This window comes from Uranotaenia lowii, chromosome 3, assembly GCF_029784155.1.
Source record: "Uranotaenia lowii strain MFRU-FL chromosome 3, ASM2978415v1, whole genome shotgun sequence".
NCBI classification, from domain to species: Eukaryota; Metazoa; Arthropoda; class Insecta; order Diptera; family Culicidae; genus Uranotaenia; species Uranotaenia lowii.
This window is the reverse complement of record NC_073693.1, coordinates 199,196,730-199,215,300: the sequence shown is the minus strand read 5'-3', so window position 1 is coordinate 199,215,300 and position 18,571 is coordinate 199,196,730. Positions and strand designations below refer to the sequence as shown.

At 34.9% G+C, this 18,571-nt stretch overlaps 1 protein-coding gene and 1 long non-coding RNA gene across 5 annotated transcripts in view; both read right to left on the bottom strand.

The window, feature by feature from the left end:
- LOC129751256 (cardioacceleratory peptide receptor-like) overlaps positions 1–18,571 on the bottom strand; it is a 305,152-nt gene that overhangs the window by 140,328 nt on the left and 146,253 nt on the right. The gene's annotated exons all lie outside the window — the stretch shown is intronic.
- Positions 12,166–12,769, bottom strand: LOC129751257 (uncharacterized). Its single transcript, XR_008738658.1, has 3 exons — positions 12,665–12,769; positions 12,519–12,588; positions 12,166–12,457 (listed from the first exon to the last, which is right to left on the bottom strand). It is a non-coding gene; the product is annotated as an uncharacterized LOC129751257 (long non-coding RNA).

Below are 18,571 nucleotides of genomic sequence, written 5' to 3'. Positions count from 1 at the left end.
AAATGGAACCAAATTTGGAATGGGAAGGTATTTGGATACGAAAAATATGTCTACGATTATTTGAGGCCCCTCCCTCTTTCCAGTAAGGAGATATAAAGGTGGGGAGAGGCCTTCTTTTAAATATTTTCATAATTTAAAAACTAATCAAGCAAACGGAACCAAATTTAGCATGGGCGAATATTTGGAAACGTGACATGTTCTAATGATTGTTTGAGACCCCTTCCTTCTTCCAGCAGGGAGAAATGAAAGAGGGGGGGAAGTTTCATACAATTTTTATTGCATAACTCAAGAACTACAACAGCAAATGGAACCAAATTTGGCATGGATCGATATTTGGATACGAGAAATGCTTCTATGAATATTTGGTATCCCCCCTACTTCAAAGAGGAGGATGAAAAGAGGAAGAAGAGGTCTCTCTTACAATTTTCAATATAACTGGAGAGCTGATCTAGCAAATTGAACCATATTTGGCATGTGAGGGTATTTGGGTACGAGAAATGTATCTTTTATAATTTGAAGCCCCACATTTTTGCAGCGGAAAGATATAAAGGAGAAAGGGGGGCTTCCATATATATTTTTTTTGCATAACTCAAGAATTAATCGAGCAAATGAAATCAAATTTGGCATCAAAAAGTATTTGAGTACGAAAAATACTTTTGTGAATATTAAGTTCTCACCCCTCCATTCAATGGGGAGAACGGAAGGAGGGATGGTACTTCCTATCAAGTTTATGCATAACTCAAGAATTTACAACGCAAATAAAACCAAATTTGGCATGGGATGGTATTTCAATAAGAGAAATTTTTTTAAGTCAAACAATTCCTTTCTTGCAGTGGGATGATAGAATTGGGAATAAAGGAAGGGAAGAGGAAAGCTTAGATTTAACTTTTTTTTATACAAAATCCGAGAAATGGACAAAATTTAACTTGGAAAATCATTTGGGTATGATTCTATGATTATCTGACACACCATTCTCCTTTCAGTGGAAGGTACATAGGAGGAGGGAGTGAGCCCAATACAATTTTGTTAGCCTAAGTTCTCAAATTATGCTAACGAAGCCAACAAATGGAAACAAATATGGCATGCAAAGGTACTTGGTTACGAGATATGTTTCTACGATTGTTATAGACTCTTACGCCTTACAGTGTAGAGAGGGGAAGAAAGGAGGGGGTTCCATGTTAATTTTGTTGTAAAGCTTAACAACTTATCAACCAATGGAACAATATTTGTTACAACAAGATTTTTGGGAACCAAAAAATGGGTATGATTATTGAAGATCACGATCTTCGTTCAGCAGGGGGGAAGGGAAGGCCAGAGGGGGTGGGTGCTCTCTTATCAGTTTTTTAGCATAACTCCAGAACATATCAAGTGAAAACAGCCATATTTTAACAGTTGGATTGTTTGCGTAAGATTAATTTGAGACCCTCCTTTTAAGAGCGAAGCTTAAAGAAACATATTAAAATTATCAGATCTTTAACACAAATTTATAGATCAAGATTCAGAATATTAGTTTAAGTCAAGCCGTAGGAAGAACCGACTCATGGGGGGGTTTTGGTGACTGATTTTTAGCAATGATTTCATGCCCAACAAAGCACGATTAAAAAAATTAAAACAAATCATGTTTTATGATTATTCATTTTTAAGTACTCATTGATAGAGTTCGCATGAAATCATAACTTTAGAAAAGTGGTCCACCTAAAGGGTGAGCTAGATTTTTATAATGAAATCTTTAGAAACAAAATATGGAATTTTCTTTCATCGATGGTTAAAATGTTTGAATTTGTTTAAGAATCTGGTAGATCAAAGTTATTCGATTTGAGCATAAAATAAGTTCATTTTGGGGTAGCCTTCAATTTCTTTAAAAAAAGCTTATTCTATACTCAAATCAAACAAGATCAATCTTCCAAACCCTTTTGCAAGTTCCAAGATTTTAACGTTTAATAACAATAAATCAAATTTTCCAAAAAAAAAACAGTAAGAATTAAAAAAAATTAGGATCAAATTTGCTTGGTGCAAACTTGAAGGAACTAAATGTATGACTTTAATTTAAAATTTGGCTTAAAAAAACTGCAATAATCAAAATGTTTTATAATACACCGAGAAAATATAAAATTTTGCGCAGTTTTTTTAGGGGAAGATTAGGTAGACACATGTTTCTTTAAAAGCAAATATTTTTCATAAAGAATCAATTACATAATGAAAATCCTGTGGATGATTTCTTTTAATTTAATTTGGAATGTTTTGCATAAAACTAAAATATTTTAAATCTGAAAATTGAATTGACAAGCAAATATTTAAGGAGAGAGTAGGGTCTAACACTTAAGAAAAATCGATTTTTTTTATTTTCTTATTGTAAAACATTTCAAGAATGTTGTGTCAAACTTTAAAGTCAATCGAAGCAAAACTGTAGAAATTATAGGCCTTTGGGCCTAATTCTGCGACGCGAATGAAATGACTCGGAGTCACATTAGTCGTAGTCACGTGACTCTAGTCGGGGTATTCCGAGAGGCGACTCACTCACGGTGACTAGTTCATTGCTTCGGAGGCGAATGAATAACAGATCTTCATTTTGACGTTCCTGAGCAAATGAACCAGGTTCATCGGGTTCACCATGCGAACTGTCAAACATGTGAGTAACATTCAAAGAAGGTAGTGTGTTATTCAATTTCTTGGATGACTTCACAATCATGAAGAATTTGAAAATAATGCATTTAATTTTTATGTAACCAAACCAAATGTAAGAATTAAAAAAATCAAACCAATCTTTTTCGAACATGCTGTAAATCCATATGCAAATCGCCTTTCGTTCTAGTTCGCGTTAAGAATTGAGATAAAATTTCAGATTTAGATCAAAAATTAGAATCTGAATTTTAAATAGTTCAAGAATTCCAAAATTAAAATTTAGATTGAAACCTGAAATCTTAAATTTAGTTCTTTATAAACGATTGTCAGATAAATTTTAATTTTTCGATAAAAAAATTCATGTTGATTCAAAATTCAAAATTAAAAATAACATATTTCATAACATTTTGTTATATGATATATTTGGTCGGCCACCAGCACAACTAAAGGCTATTAAGGCCTTAATTATTTCATATTAAAAATAAGACAAATACATTCATAAATTCAATGACAAAATTCATATTAAAAAAAATCAAATTCAAAATTTCATTTAATATTCATCTACAATCCTCTGATCATTTGTTCATGTACATTCAAAATAAGAATCTATTGTTATTACATATTTCAGATTATAAGGTAAAAATTCTTACTAACAGATTTTTGATAGAGACTCATAATTCGGATTTGAAGATTTCAGATTACATTTTAAACTAGGATTTGGGAATTTAAAATTTCAGATCAATTTAAATTTATTGATTTTAATTAATTTAGTTTTTTAATTATTTATCTCTGATTGATTACGGATCCAGTTACCAAGAAGGTGGAATACAAACTTTCAAGTTAATCTATCAAATTACTAGAATATAGAGATGATTAAATAATTAAATATTTCAAAATAAAAATAAAAAACGGTCTTATTTTTTTTTTCTTTCTTAAATAAATTTTAAATTTTCTGCGATTGAAATTAGTTTAAGAAATCACGAATTTAATGGCTAGAGAACTTAAAATTTCTCATTTAGTCATATTAGTCACTAAAAGAATTTATTTTACCCCATTTAATGATTTCTACATGATATGTTCGTTTTTATTTTTATTTATTTAATTTAAACGTCGAATGAGCCAGTGTCAATTAATGTCCAAATTATGGTTATTTATTTTTCTTTATCTTACCTAGAATTCAGAGATCTAGATAGGTTTTATCTAGGGTTTGAATTCAAATTCAAAATTGACTGAAATTTAAATTTATGATCAAACACTTGTTGATATTTGTTTTTCAATGATAAGTTTTGTAAATTCAAAACAAAAATGGACATAAACATAATCGTGCGCACATAACTGGTTTTAACAAAATTGCCAAGTTATTTCGATCTCCTAATACATATGCAAAAGAAGGATTACGTACCTTAAAAATCAAGCTATTTTTATTGATTGACATTTCGTTGAAGTTCATCCGAAATGACTTTTGCCCATCGTTCGTACATTTTCAGGTGATGCAAATCAGATCAATTCGATGCACAATTTTTCACACTTTCTTTGAAATATTGAGTGTAAACGCATTTTGATTTGTTTGATAAGTATTTTATTTTTTGTTTGCAACTAGCTCAAGTATTCTTATCTACAAACAAGTAACTTTTCTGTGTGTTTTGGTTACCATTTATTTTGAACATAAATATATGCATCACCTCTCTTTATATTTCGTTGGTTTTTTTTCCATTATGTTCATTCGCATGAATACAAGATAAATAAAACGAGCTGTCAAAGCACGCTCGAGACTCGACGGATTCAAAACAATTTTTCGCGTTTTTCGAAGGCTCGGTTAGATTCCGGTTGACGGCAAGCACCTATTTTTCAACAATAATTTACCACACGGAGGCAAGGTAAGACATCTGCAAAGTTCGCAGATGATCAAGGATGCCCGGGTTATGGCCACGGTTCGGTTGCGGTGGCAGTTCTCGGTCGAATTTCAGTTTCAGGACCCTCTGCCGTCGGAATAGGAAGAACAGCTCAAAATCAGAATCTGCTAACGCTGCAGCAGCAATCGGTTTTACGAGCATGTCGCGAAAGATCTGCGAAACGGTAACCTGAAGAACCAGCATTTGCCGCTGATCAAATAGACCTAGATACCTAGATCACTCCGATTCGAGGTTTGCGAAATCGAAAAAGGTAATTTTCTTAAAATAATTTTTTTCATAAATTTTTACGCGTAATTTCTTTTTTTTTTCATAAATCACGCCCCTACTGTGCAATAAGACGGTAAAAGAAAATTGTTTGTGAAATTAATAAATATGAGCAAATTAAAGAGAAACATTTGTTTTTTTTTTCTTTGAAAGAACCAACTAAAATAATGCAAAAGCTACCGCAAAGCTTTTGGTTGCGTTAAGCAGACACCTCGCCCACCTACCTGTTTCGGGTCGGGTCCATCAACCGGCGCGGCGGGGACCACTGCTGCAGATCTAGCTGTTTCAATCGTCTAAGAAAAAAACGTATTCTAATATATCATAATATAGCATATCAAATTCTTAATCAAATTTAAAAAGAGTATACAGAACATGTACTGAAAAAAATTGCTTTTCATGTTTTCTGCATGATTTGATAAAAATATTGTTCGATTTTCGTATATTTCTTGCTTTCCACCTTGTTTCATATCGAGTCACCTGCGAAATAGGTAACGACTCTAAAGGTCACTTGCCACCGACTTGAGTCACGCCATTCGCCTCTGAGAATACGGTGACAGTAAAAAAAGTTCATTCATGTCACCTAAAGTTCATTCAAGTCACGGCATTCGCCTGCTAGAATACTTCACTTCACGTCACTCGCCTCGCAGAATAAGGCCCTTTATCTCCTCTTATATAATACTGCAAGAATTCGGCGCTGATCTCGGCGATAATCCTGGCGATAATCTTGGCGTCAAAAGTAAAGAAGCTAGAATAAGACAGAGACTGGAAAAAAAGAAGCAGAAGACAACGAAATTGCTGCAGGGAACGTACTTTATGGAGCTGGAATCGACGATTCAGTGTGAGTTGAAAAAATAAATTGTTTCTTTCATTTTTAGAGCAGAAACTTCAAACGCGTTTTTCTCGAAAGCACATTTTTAAAGTCAATTTACATCGTCATTTGAAAACTACTTCACCGATTCTTTTAAAATTTGGAACATATTTTCTACATATAAAATTCCAAACCCCAACGATTTTCATTTTTTTTTTACTTTGGGGAGATTTTACAGATAAAAAATGCGAAATTTTTCGTGAAAAATCGTAGTTTTTACTTCAAACAGCCACAAAAATCTCATAAATTTTTTTTTAAGTTAAATAAAATCGTTGGGGTCCAGAAAAGGAACAATTAAAAATATTTGCTCTGATTTTTTGACTTCAGATGATTCTGTGCTGAGATACAGTGTCCACCGCAAATCCTGTTTCTAAAAGGCATCCTCGAAAGTGCTCCGTCACCGGCTCATTTTTCAATATTTTTGTACGAAAAAATTACTAAATGTTATTTTAACAATGCTTTGTATAATGCAAAAAATTTGAATACATTTGTTTGAACGATAGCTCTAAAAAAATTCGTGAAAATGGTGTTTTTTTACCCGTTAGACCCTACTCCCATCTTTAGTTCATGTTTTCTTGAATTCCTCAACAATTTTATGTTGATTGAAAAACTCATCCACAAACCAAATCTTCTTCTGGAGTTGCAATCTGAATCCTGAACCTGAATTCAAAAATTGAACTCTGAGTCTGTTTGAAATTTCTGTACGATTTCTGAAATGTACAAAAAAAATACGATTTCCGAATCTTAATTCCAAATCAGAATTTTATGAGCCAAGTTTTAGAGCCCTCATTTACGAATCTTTTAAATAAATTCTGTAGTGCAGGTTTATTCCTAATTCATTTATTAAGATTATTTATTTTCAATCTGTTTTGTGAATCTGAAATAAAATGTTAATTTCAAATGATGAATTTGAACTTGAGTTTCAAATGATGAACTTGAATTTGAATGTTTAATGTTTTGTGTTAGAATAATGTTTAAAAACTTCGAATTTGAATTTAGATCAAAATTTTTCTTTCTTTCTTTTTCGGAAAATCAAAATTATCATTATAATATCAAAATTATGTCATAATGTAATATATGAGAAATATTATATAAATATATCGAAAATGCATATGATTTTCGATAAACATGATTCAAATTTGATATGTATGAAATGCAAAACCGAATTTGAACCAGGATTTCAAAGCAGCTTTTCTTATGATTATTCGAACTGATAATCAAGAATCCTGAGCTTGATACAGAATCAGAAATACGAAATATGTAGAAATACAATTTTGGTTATGGGAATATGTAAGCAGAACCTCCAAAATGGGTTTAATTTGAAATTTAATATTTAGACCTGAATTTCTATGATAAGGTAATTCTGGTAACCTTATTCTATGAACAAATAAGAAAGTTTTAAAAAACTGTAGAAGAATTTTGAACTTTGGATGGGTTTTTGAGGTTTTGGCATAAGTTTAAGTATAGATTGTTACTCTTGAATGATTTTACTCTATTATCATAATTTGATTATGAATTTAAAATTTTGAGTGTAGAGTAGAATACCTCGCTTGCGTTTTTGGAACTTCATGGGGGGGTGTTTAACTCCCAAAACTCCCCCCGTTCCTACGGCCATGGTTTAAGTTATTTTTGTGTTGCAATCCGAAACTCTAGCTGCAGCTCTCATTTTATAGCGGTTGCTTATGAATTATGTTATAACTTGATTTAAAATAATGCCAACAAAACAATACAAATATGAATAAATTCTGAAAATATTCGATTTTGAAAGGTGTAGCAAAGCACACCGGGTGAGCTAGTAAGAAATAAAAAGAAAAATCTGAGTTGGGGAATCAATTAACTTTAGGCGACAACTAACAAGAAGAATAAAGCCTTAGCTGTCAAACACGTCCAATTCCTGAGCGTATCCGTTTGACGATGCCTTAATTTCATACATGGTAGGTTCCTACCAAATCCAAAATATGTTAAAACTAATATACTGTCCAGTACCGTATGCCCCATCAATATCTTTCAACGCATCGCCTAAAGTCAAACTCGTCGTTCCTGACAGCAGCATGTAGAGGTATCCACGCTAACTGTATCTTCCAGGTGGTCCAGATCAATCGACAATCCGAAACAACAACATAACCAATAACCCAAAGCGCAAAAGACCAGAAACGAGATCATGATTTACACTCATTTTCCATCAGCATCAAAAACTGCGAGAGCCAGCAATAGCAATAGCAAAACAGCAACAACCGGCAGGAGGAAAGTGGAAAGTGCTCGTAAAGTGAGTAATTGCTGCCGACATGAAATATTGCTCGCCAACATGGAAAAATAAGTTGCAGAGGAAAAAAAACTCCGACGATTGGTGACTTTTACTGTCTCGGCTGTTTGTTTTTTCTTATTGAGGGCGAAAAGGTTGCAGAATAAAAGAATAGACTCTCGGCTTCTATCTTAAACTGTTGAGGACCTAGGGTTTCCAATAGGGGAAAATGGGAGCTTGATAGGAATAGTTCACGAGCTCAGCACAACTATGAAAAGGTGTAGAGATTGATAGAACATTGTAGCTTCAATGGAGTCTCATTAGCGCACCATTATTGGTAACCCGATCACGTCCCACGTGTAGTGTGTACATGCATTTTCTCGTAAGATATTTGCTTTAACGTTCGCCGAAGAAGTGATTTCTCGCAAAATTCGTACCGACACGCAAACGTTGTTCATGTAATTTAATTACATCGCTCTATGAAAACAATCTGTTTGTAAATGCATGAAACGAACATGCGAATCGTTGTCTGTCATGGGAGCGGGCAAAACTTTTTAGCAGAGCAGCATCCGATAGAGGAAAGAAGTCTTCTAAACGTAAGCGGGACAACTTTCCGGAATCTCGAATCTCGAAGACTCTTGGAAGGGATGCTGCCCGGCTGCTGCTCGGTTTCTATCTAAGGAAGATGGGTTTTGTCCCGGTAGCCCGAATATGGTGATAAACATATGTCTCAATTTCCATGACGTGTTTCTGGGAATGCGCCATCGTATAACGGGAGTAGCGCGTACCTACCTTCAATCCACGATACTCGTTCGTCCGTCTTACAACATACTAAGTATGGGGACCACATAGTAGAAAATTTAGCAGATCGTTTCATAATTGATAGCATTGATGTCAGACGAAACCGAGTCTGGACGCTTTTCATGTGGACATTTTGGATTAATAACCGGACCTACACGATCTTCATACTGAAATGGGAACTAGCAGTGGCAGTTGTACTGACAATATTGAAATAAACAAGTCCTTGAGAAAAATTGGATTTGCAGTTTTCGATCCTTATTTCCACTATGACGCTTGGTATGAACCTGCCGATCGATAGTATGCATCTCACGAAAACGTTTGAGAAGGCTGCACACTACACTGCCCCAAATTTGTATGGAAAATTCAAAACCTGTAAAATGTTATGCGCTGCAGGCATTTCATGGTCCTAGGCCTAGTATAAGATATCATGCCAAATTTTGGCCAGATCGGATCACGGGAAGGGGTCGCTCAACAAGCCTTAAGTTTGTATGGGATTTTGAGACATTTTGTTCGGGAGAAACATGAGAATCCAGTTTTAAATCAATAACTTTGGTTTTCTTTGGCCGATTTCTCTTGAAAACGGGTTTTCTTGAAGTCCAAAATAATATTTATATCCCCAGTAAATTCAGTGTAGATCGCTCACCGGAAGGGGCTAGGTTGTTGAACATGGGCCCATGCTTGGAACAAGATCAACTTAAACCAGGATCGAGTGGAATGAGCAGTTGTAAAGGGAAAAAACCATCAACAAACCTGCAAACGAAAAAACTGTCAAGAAACCCTAGCACATGGAGCAAACCAAAAGGAGAAAAACAAACATGTACAAATGGCAAAAAGCCGGTGCACTGCCCCACCACCACGGGCAAAACCCCCAAAAATGAGCTCCCTAAAATGTGTTCAGGTGAATCTTCATCATGCTGTAGGAGCCTCAAGTACACTACTGAGAAGATTCGTCTCCGAAAACCTGGACCTTGCCTTTATCCAGGAACCTTGGGTTAGGTAAGGTACAAGGGCTTTACACGCTGAATGGTAAGATTCTTCACGACGAAAAAGCGCTCACCCAAGGGGTGCTTTACTAGTTAATAAAAGAATTAAATTTAATCCCTTTATAGAATTTATCGAAGGAGACATCACGGCTATACGAATGGAAATACCGACACCGAAAGGTAAGCACACGGTAAGTGTAGCCTCAGCGTATTTCCCGGGAGATAGCACCGATATACCCTCACCGATGGTAGTAGAATTCATGAGAAAATGCCGGGCACAAAACCAGCAGTTTCTCGTCTGCTGCGATGCTAACGCACATCACACGCTGACAAATATTTCATCCGAAGACTGCAATTTGATTCGAATTAAGATAAAAAAGTTATTAGGCTTGAAAAACGGGCTAACTTTTTTAAGAGTGGTATTCATCATTGTTGATGAGTCGAGGCGTTTGAACATTTCGACGCAGCATTAACCATAATGAATACCACCCTGAAAAAAGTTAGGCCACTTTTGAAGCCTAATACCTTTTTTTATTTTAACTCGAATCGATTTGCAGTCTTCGGATAAAATATTTGTCATAGTTTGTCATAGCTTTAATAAAATCCGTTTTCAAAAGAAATCGGATGAAGGAAACCAAAGTTATCCATGAAAAACTGGTTTTCCATGTTTCTCCCGAACAAAATGTCTTAAAATCCCATACAAACTTCAGGCTCCTTGAGCGACCCCTTCCCGTGATCCGATCTGGCCCAAATTTGGTATGAGATCTTGTACTAGGCATATCAATATAAGCTTGCAGCACATAACTTTTTCAAAAGTCGGGTCATTTGGGGCACTCTACTGCACACGGTCGATTTGACCATTTTCATGGATTCGCAATTTTTGAACCCGACCACGTCGGGTTTTTAACGTGGGTATCCAAAATTAATTTTCGTCTCGCGGCTTCCATCACGTGTAACTTTTTTGGAACAAAAGAATCGTAATGAAATTTTCAGCATTGATAGAGGAAACAATCCAAGACAATCTACTATCAAAGGATCCCAGATCACAATTAGTATCACTATGCACTATGCACACTACACAGCAAAAAAAGTGTTGCGATATTACATCAAAAACGTGCACATAACTTGAGTTGCAAAAGGTCTCTAATATTACATTGTTTTGATGTGACTACGAAATTACATCTGAATGATGTAAAACAAATTACATCAAAAGTATGTACCGTCAAACGGGGCATCATGCAACAGCGGGGTTCGATGCAACATTTATATAACACTACATTGAATCAATTTTTAATTTAATGTATTGTAATAAAGTTATCTTTTAATGATAACAAAATGATGATGACATAATTTCTCGCATCTTAAGCTAGTTGTCTTAAGTTTTTTATTTTTATGTAAAATTTGAAAAATCGAGCAATAAATATACAAATTTTAACATTTTTTGATGCCGAAAAAAACATTACCCAGTATGACGGATCGGCTTGATAAAATTACCTACAAACTTTTTACAGGTTTCCTCATGTTATACCAACATTGTTGATGTAAAAATATTTTTCGAACAATCACCCAATTTTTTTAAATGAATATTTTTAAAATCCAGTTAGGTGTCTGGGGTTAAATGCAACAAAATGCAAATCAAAGAAATACCTTGTAAATCTCGTTTCCATGTGCTGGAATATGAATGTTTTGCATCACGCGTTTGTAAACATTTAAATTTCATTCATCCAAACATTTATTTTTATGATTTCAGCTTGAAGATTTTTTCGTAGTATTATTTAACCCCTAAATGTATGCAGCATCCTTATTTTCAGAAAAAATGTGAAAATTTGTTTTTACAGACCCAAAAACTACTGCAATTGGTGTTGTCATGCGTAATGGTCTTTAAGGCATCGCAAATATATTAAATACTATGAATTTTCGTACGTGTTCATAAGATTTTTCATTAAAACAAAGTTTGTTGCAAGTTACCCCATTTTCTAAGTAGTGTGAAAATCGCATGTTTTTAGAAAATTAAAAATAACTGAAGAAACCAATAATTTTTTTAACTACGCCAATTTGATGCCCCAGCATCCTTAAAACTTTTGATGCATAAAGGATACGATTAACTGTGATCATAAGATTTTTAGAAGCCATTGAAGTTGAAAATTGTTGCATGTTGCCCCAGTTGACGGTATCGCAGTAAACAAATTCGAGCACGATTATAAGAGCTTCCAATGTACCTGGATGTTTGAATATTTACTAAATTTCTCATAAACATGATTGTTTCCGTTTTTTACTTAAAGTCTTATTCAAGACCCAGACTTTAGATATGGATTTACCAAAAAAAAAAATAAGAATCAGGAAATTGAATGAGAATTAAACTGAGCAATTATAATCAAACTGTTGATTATAGTTAATTTATTTGAAAATATCATCATTCTGTTACATAATATTCTTATCCCAAGTGAGAACTACCCTTTGTGAGCCGTCCGGATAGGAAGTTCTCTCTCATTAATCCTTCAAGAAGACAGATTCCCGTGCCAAAAATATCCAGCAGCACCGATTTAGCTGAAACTATGGAAATCCTGTCGAAACATTGCACTTGACCACTTCTGACCACTTCTGATCACAGAATTTTTCATGAAACGATAGCAGTTCAAACTTTCTTGGCTGACAATTTTTCAACGGAAATGGAGGCACCGTATCAGTAAGATTTGAAGTTCGAGGTTCCGTATCCTTAGGAAGAAACATCCAGTGTGTGTTTTCTATCCGTAACAGTTCCTTCCTAAAAAAAATAAATTGGAAATGAGTTCATTGAGGATAATCAAATCGGAAAATATACTCACCTTTTCATTCGGATGGTTTCAAATCTTTCTAAATTTTTCATACTCGCCGGTGTCCTTGGGCGAAATGGCCCTGCAGAGAAAAATAGAAAATGAAACCCTACTGAATGATTTTGCTAATTTTTTTTGAGAAGATCGATCATACTCACCAGAAAAACAAATCTTCCTGAGCCTTGCAAACCTCCATCAACTTTTTGATACGTACAGCAAATCAAATGTCAATTTGGATAAACATTGACTACTTGATGTGATACTACATTGCTGGTTGTGATATTATGCATGCAGAAAAAATCCAAAATATGAGCGCTAATAATCATAGCAGCTTTGCCTACTAGCGACACGTCGCATACGTCGCGACGTTGAATATCATAACGACGCACCGCAAGTTTCCTAGGATACCTGGAGCATGCGATTGATGGCCTAAGGAAAATGTACAGTAAATAACAAAAACAATGTTCGAGTACTACATCGAAATCGCCTACTGGACTGAAAAAAAAAACAAACCTACGAATGACAGAAATCTCGCTAGTAAAAAAGCGTCGCTAGTCCTACTGTCGCTATTCGGTTTGGTGCTATACACATAATATTACACTAAAAGACTTGCTCGCATGGTGTACATAGAAAAGATGTAATATTAAAACAATTATCCAAAAAAATACATCGGTTGGCTTACATCTTCATAAATTACATCGGCCAGCGTTACATTTTTTTTTGCTGTGTAGACTAGTTCACTTTTCGGCTTTTTTCGCTGATCGCAACGCCACTTACAGGGTTTGATCCTCATTCATTTTCAAGTACTCTGGCCAAATTTGAGCTCATTTGAGTAAGTTTCCGGCGTGCGCTAGGAGTTTTATTGAAAAAAGTCCATTTTTCTGGAAAATTTTCGTAGATGTGTTCCTAGCAAGCTGTTGTTAATATAAAATGATAATTTTATAGTGCTCGGTGATTGGTATGACAAGCAATCGTGTGGACCTGATTTAGATAATTGACTAAATCAAACCGAAAAAATTTAAAGATTCATAAACTACCAACTTATACAGAAAATTTACTTACAAGTTGAGAGCTTAAAATCAGTAGTAAATAGAAAAAAAATATTTTCGAAATAAACTTTTCATAAAAAGATAGCCTTATTTATAACCTTTAATTTGATGTATAACACTTAATGATCGCAAGAGTGCTAGCAAAATTATTCAAATATCTATGCAACAAATTTGATTTGATAAAATATTTTTCATTCAAGTTTGCTCCACACCAACTTGTGCACAAGAAAAGATATTTTATTCGATCAAGTACCCCATGATGGGGCCAGGAGTTAAAAAAAAGCGCGCGCTTTGATCAAGTTGTAAGCAAGTCCTCTTGATGCCACGTTTTGCAGGTTGCATGATGCTAAAACTTGAATGGAGACAACATTATGATTAAAAGAATGTGATGTGAATGTTTGAATATCTTTGCTTGTACTGTTGCGATAATTAAGTGTTATACATCAAATTAAAGGTTATAAATAAGGCTATCTTTTTATGAAAATTTATATCGAAAATATTTTTTTTTCTATTTACTACTGATTTTAAGCTCTCAACTTGTAAGTAAATTTTCTGTAAAAGTTGGTACACAGATAAACAGACGAGACACTCTGAAGAAAAATCAACTCGTTTTTCGCAAAGCGATAACATTGCCATCTGCTGGCGACATTGCCTACCAATCAATTAAAATTTTAAAATGAATCATGGTCAGCTATGACTATTTGGCGTTTACGCAAGAATGTAAACAACCGATTTATCATTTATATAGATATTGGTAGATTTAGTCTTCAAAACAATCAGTTTTTTGCTTTTCAGGTGTGATAAAGATTGTTGAACGGCTGGTTACGAACAACAAATACATTCGCGGACTTGAAGGAGAAGGATTCAATTTTCATAGATTCCAAGGATACTAAAGTATTCAAATTTGCACTGGAATACACTTCTGAAAGTTATGAGGAGAAAAATTTTGAATGTGAATGTTCTGTGCTGCTAAGTGAAAAAGTCAGACAACATTCTGCTGTTAGAAATTTATTTCACGAAATCAAATTCGAAAAATTCCCCTCACTATAATGATTATACATAGCGCTAGCTGATCCGACTTAGTGCCAGAACTGTAGATTCACTTTCATTTTCAGATTTAAACTTTTAAATTATAGAATAAGTTCGCGCTTAAACATAATGCCATTCAATCGGAAACGCAGAAAAAAAAAACAATTTATAAGTGGGAAATGGCACACAATAAAACACGATTATCGTTCGCATGGATATGTAATTTATTGAAATCAAAATCATCTAAAGATGGCAATTCACTATCTTGTTTTTCTTCATCGTCGACAACCTTCGGTTGAGGAAACCATATTTAGAGTTATTTTTTCGTTCTCAATCTCAGATTCAGCTGTAAATCTAGGCTGTTTATCCTTGTTGCTGTTAGCCTTAAAATGTTCACTCAATAGCACAAAACACACAAAATATCAGGACAGGAGTCTCTTAAGGTTTCCAAATTCGTCACGTACTATTCTAATCTCCAGAGTCAATTGGAATCCTGGGGGGTAGGCTTCGAATGGGATCAACAATTTTGCATCCAACGATCACATTTTCAACACATAATCTCAAAACTTCTTCACACGCGTACGGTTTAGCGTTTCTGGAAATTATAGACTTCCAAAATGTAAAAAAAATCAACAGAAATCTCATATTTTTCTGTATAACGAAATTTTTGCTAACTCGTAGCTACTTTGTTTATTTTGACTTGGAACGATATTGGAGACCATGGAGATGCATAGAAACAGAAGGCTACCATGATCGAGAATCTTTAATCCGATAGCAGTGTACTCTAGTGGCGACATTGCCTAGCTTCTGATGATTTTGCGAAAAATGAAATACGAGTGTCCCGTCTGTTTGTCTGTGGTTGGTAGTTTATGAATTTTTAAATTTTTTCGGTTTGATTTAGGCAATTATCTAAAACAGGTCCATACGAATGCTTATCATACCAATCACCGAGCACTATAAATTTATCATTTTATATTAACAACAGCTTGCTAGAACACATCTACGAAAATTTTCCAGAAAAATGGACTTTTTTCAATAAAACTTCTAGCGCACGCTGGAAACTTACTCAAATGAGCTCAAATTCGGCCAGAGTTCTTGAAAATAAATGAGGATCAAACCCTGTAAGTGGCGTTGTGATCAGCGAAAAAAGCCGAAAAGTGAACTAGTCTAATGCACACATTAGTGTGTGAAATTTCACACATTTTGGAAATAAGTAGATCAACACATTAAATGTGTGAAAGTACTGCTGCACATTAATGTAAAACACCCTTTAAGGAAAAGAAATGTGGGCATTTCACACATTATGCAACAAGCGTTTGAAACGGGAAAATGTGTGAAATCATAAAGCGCTTGGAAAGGAAAATGTGTAAAATCAAGAAATATGGAAAAGGGCCGCTATTTTTGAGTACGACTGGAACCCAATTAAATGCTCATGATTTTACTAAGTACTTTTATTCATTAAAATGAAGATTTTAAACACCTTTCAGAAAACTCCTCCTTTTATTGCCGAATAATTCCTGCATTGGCACCGCCGGCAATCAGCTAGCTTAATCCGAAATCTAGAAAAAAAAAAAATTAATTAGTAGGTTGATGTTTAAAGTTTAAACACTGACCATGCTGACTGGACACTCGATTTCGTTTTCTGGATAATTTTTGCTACAGTACGCATTATCGATTCCAGAGTGAGCATTGATCGATTTGAGAAGTGCTATCCCAGTTAGGAAATGTCACCCAACTTTAAAAAAAGGGGGAATTTCTACGATAAAATCGGACTAAACATGTACATTTTTCCTAAAGGGTATTTTTTGTTACATTTTTCAGGTTCGCCACCTGCCGTCGGTATTGCGAACTAGCTAAATCTGACAAAAAAAATTAGACAGAAAATCGTTGAATATTTGTTCTAAGTGTCATGCCAGTGTGATCAGTGGTTTAAATAATGACCAACTTACATCCCATTTGTTACGACGATTCAACCCTTAAAAATACTTCGAAGTAGTTTGTATATGGTTGAAACCAAATTGATAGAGAAAAGCAACAAGAGTGATTTCACACACTTTTTTCTTGTCCAGACTGATTCAAATAATGTGTAGATTTCGAATCTGCATGGTGTGTAAAAATCACAAACCAGTTTGACAGCTCCATATATTTGCTGATAATGTGTGAAACTATTTTGAAAAATGTGTGAAACGATTTATCAGTGTGTAATAATAAACAGTGCGGCCAGATTTAAGATGATCTATGCTTTTATATATCTTTTTTCAAAATTGTGTGATGGTCCTATTACGTGAAGATAGTTTTGGGAATCGATTATCATATTCATTGAGCGTTTTTGGTGGTGTTATTACTTATTGCTTACTTAATTTGAATTTTGAAATCCTACCTGACTATAGAAGAATTTGTTATTTGTTCCGGCCTTATTGTTGATCAACAGTAAGCGATTAGCGCTCTAAGCTTAAAGCGATAACTTTTGCGGCACATTTAACGTTTTTAATTAGCGATCGCAAACTTTAAATGAGTTAGCGATTCAACTAGCGGCGCTAATTTTTCAGTAAGCGATGTCGAACACTGCAAAAACATAGCTATATTTGGCCCATTGTCATCCCGCATGCCGGTAGCTCAAAGAATCAAAGTTTGTAGAACTTGGTCTAACAGGATCTGAGATACAGAATGCTGGATTTGGTTGTTTTTCGGCTATGATTTCTTTGCGGCCCTTAATGTGTTAAGTTATCGATCAAATGATTCGGATCACTTAGCCGTATCGACCAAAAGTTTGGGATCAGTCTTCGCAAAAAATGCAAAAAACATTGTGAATTTCCATGGAAAAAGTTTCATAAAAGTAACTTTACATGAACAGAAAGCGTCGGAAAAAACTATCAAAAACAATCATTTTGTAAAGACTCTGAATTCCTTTATCAAGTGAGGCACTTTAACAACACAGTTTGCTCGAAACAGGAGGAATTTGAATCATAACTCACTCGCAGATAAACCACTTTAAGTGCATTCAGTCCATTCTGATCCTCACATCCGATTCGTTCCGCTTGCAAAGTCCTACCCACCTAAGCATATTGCACAATTGGCAAACCACGTGCACATTTTGCAACCTGACAGCTAATTAATTACCCAGCGCATAAGTTTTGCTTGTCACTTTTGGGTTCATGCACTTCTAATTATAGTCGCGCAGTTGTATCTAGTTAGTTGTAGGACAACTGTAACCCCTAGAGAGTGTGGTTCCAGGGAAATGGTGGCAGACATCATCAGCTGGCAACTGAAACAACCCTATTTATAATGTGTCTACACCGTTTGTCATCGTTATCCTCAGCGAGACCACGAATGATGTGCATCTTCTTGGGTTTTGTTCTTGTTCTGGGTCCAATGCTGCCTGCCTGTTGAATGAAATCTTTCGTGAGGATTTTTGTCTGCCCCATGAATGGGGCCAGATTCAGCCAGACCAACAACAAGTGGTGGTGTTTGATGGAAATGGTCCAATCTGGTTAACAGTTGGCTGTCGCTAAGTTCGTTTAAAGGCGACGGTTTTTATAGTAGAATAAAAACGGTACCATTTGTACTGAAATCTTCTTTACGAGGATTTCCATCCTTTTTTGGTTTTGAATTTAGTCGAATTCTCTGACCATAACTGATCGTAAATTAGAAACCATGGTTCCAAACCTCATGATATTTGGCTATAGATAAATTCATCTGTGTTTGAGTTTATGGTATTCTCGAAACATTGACAAATCAATTAGCAAAGCCGTTTTCGAATGGGATTACGCATATTATTTTAGTGCAAAGTTTCGTTCCCAATTATCCGCACAAAAGTTTAAGATCGTCAACGGTGCAAATGGCAATAAAATACAGTTTTCATTGGGCTGCCGGTAATTGAATTGTGCAGCAGCATTCTTCTCAAGACGGACGGACCCCTGAAGAGCCGATTCAATTATGCTGCGCGAGAGAAGCAACAGTGAAGGAACAAGTTTGCTCATTTTCCGA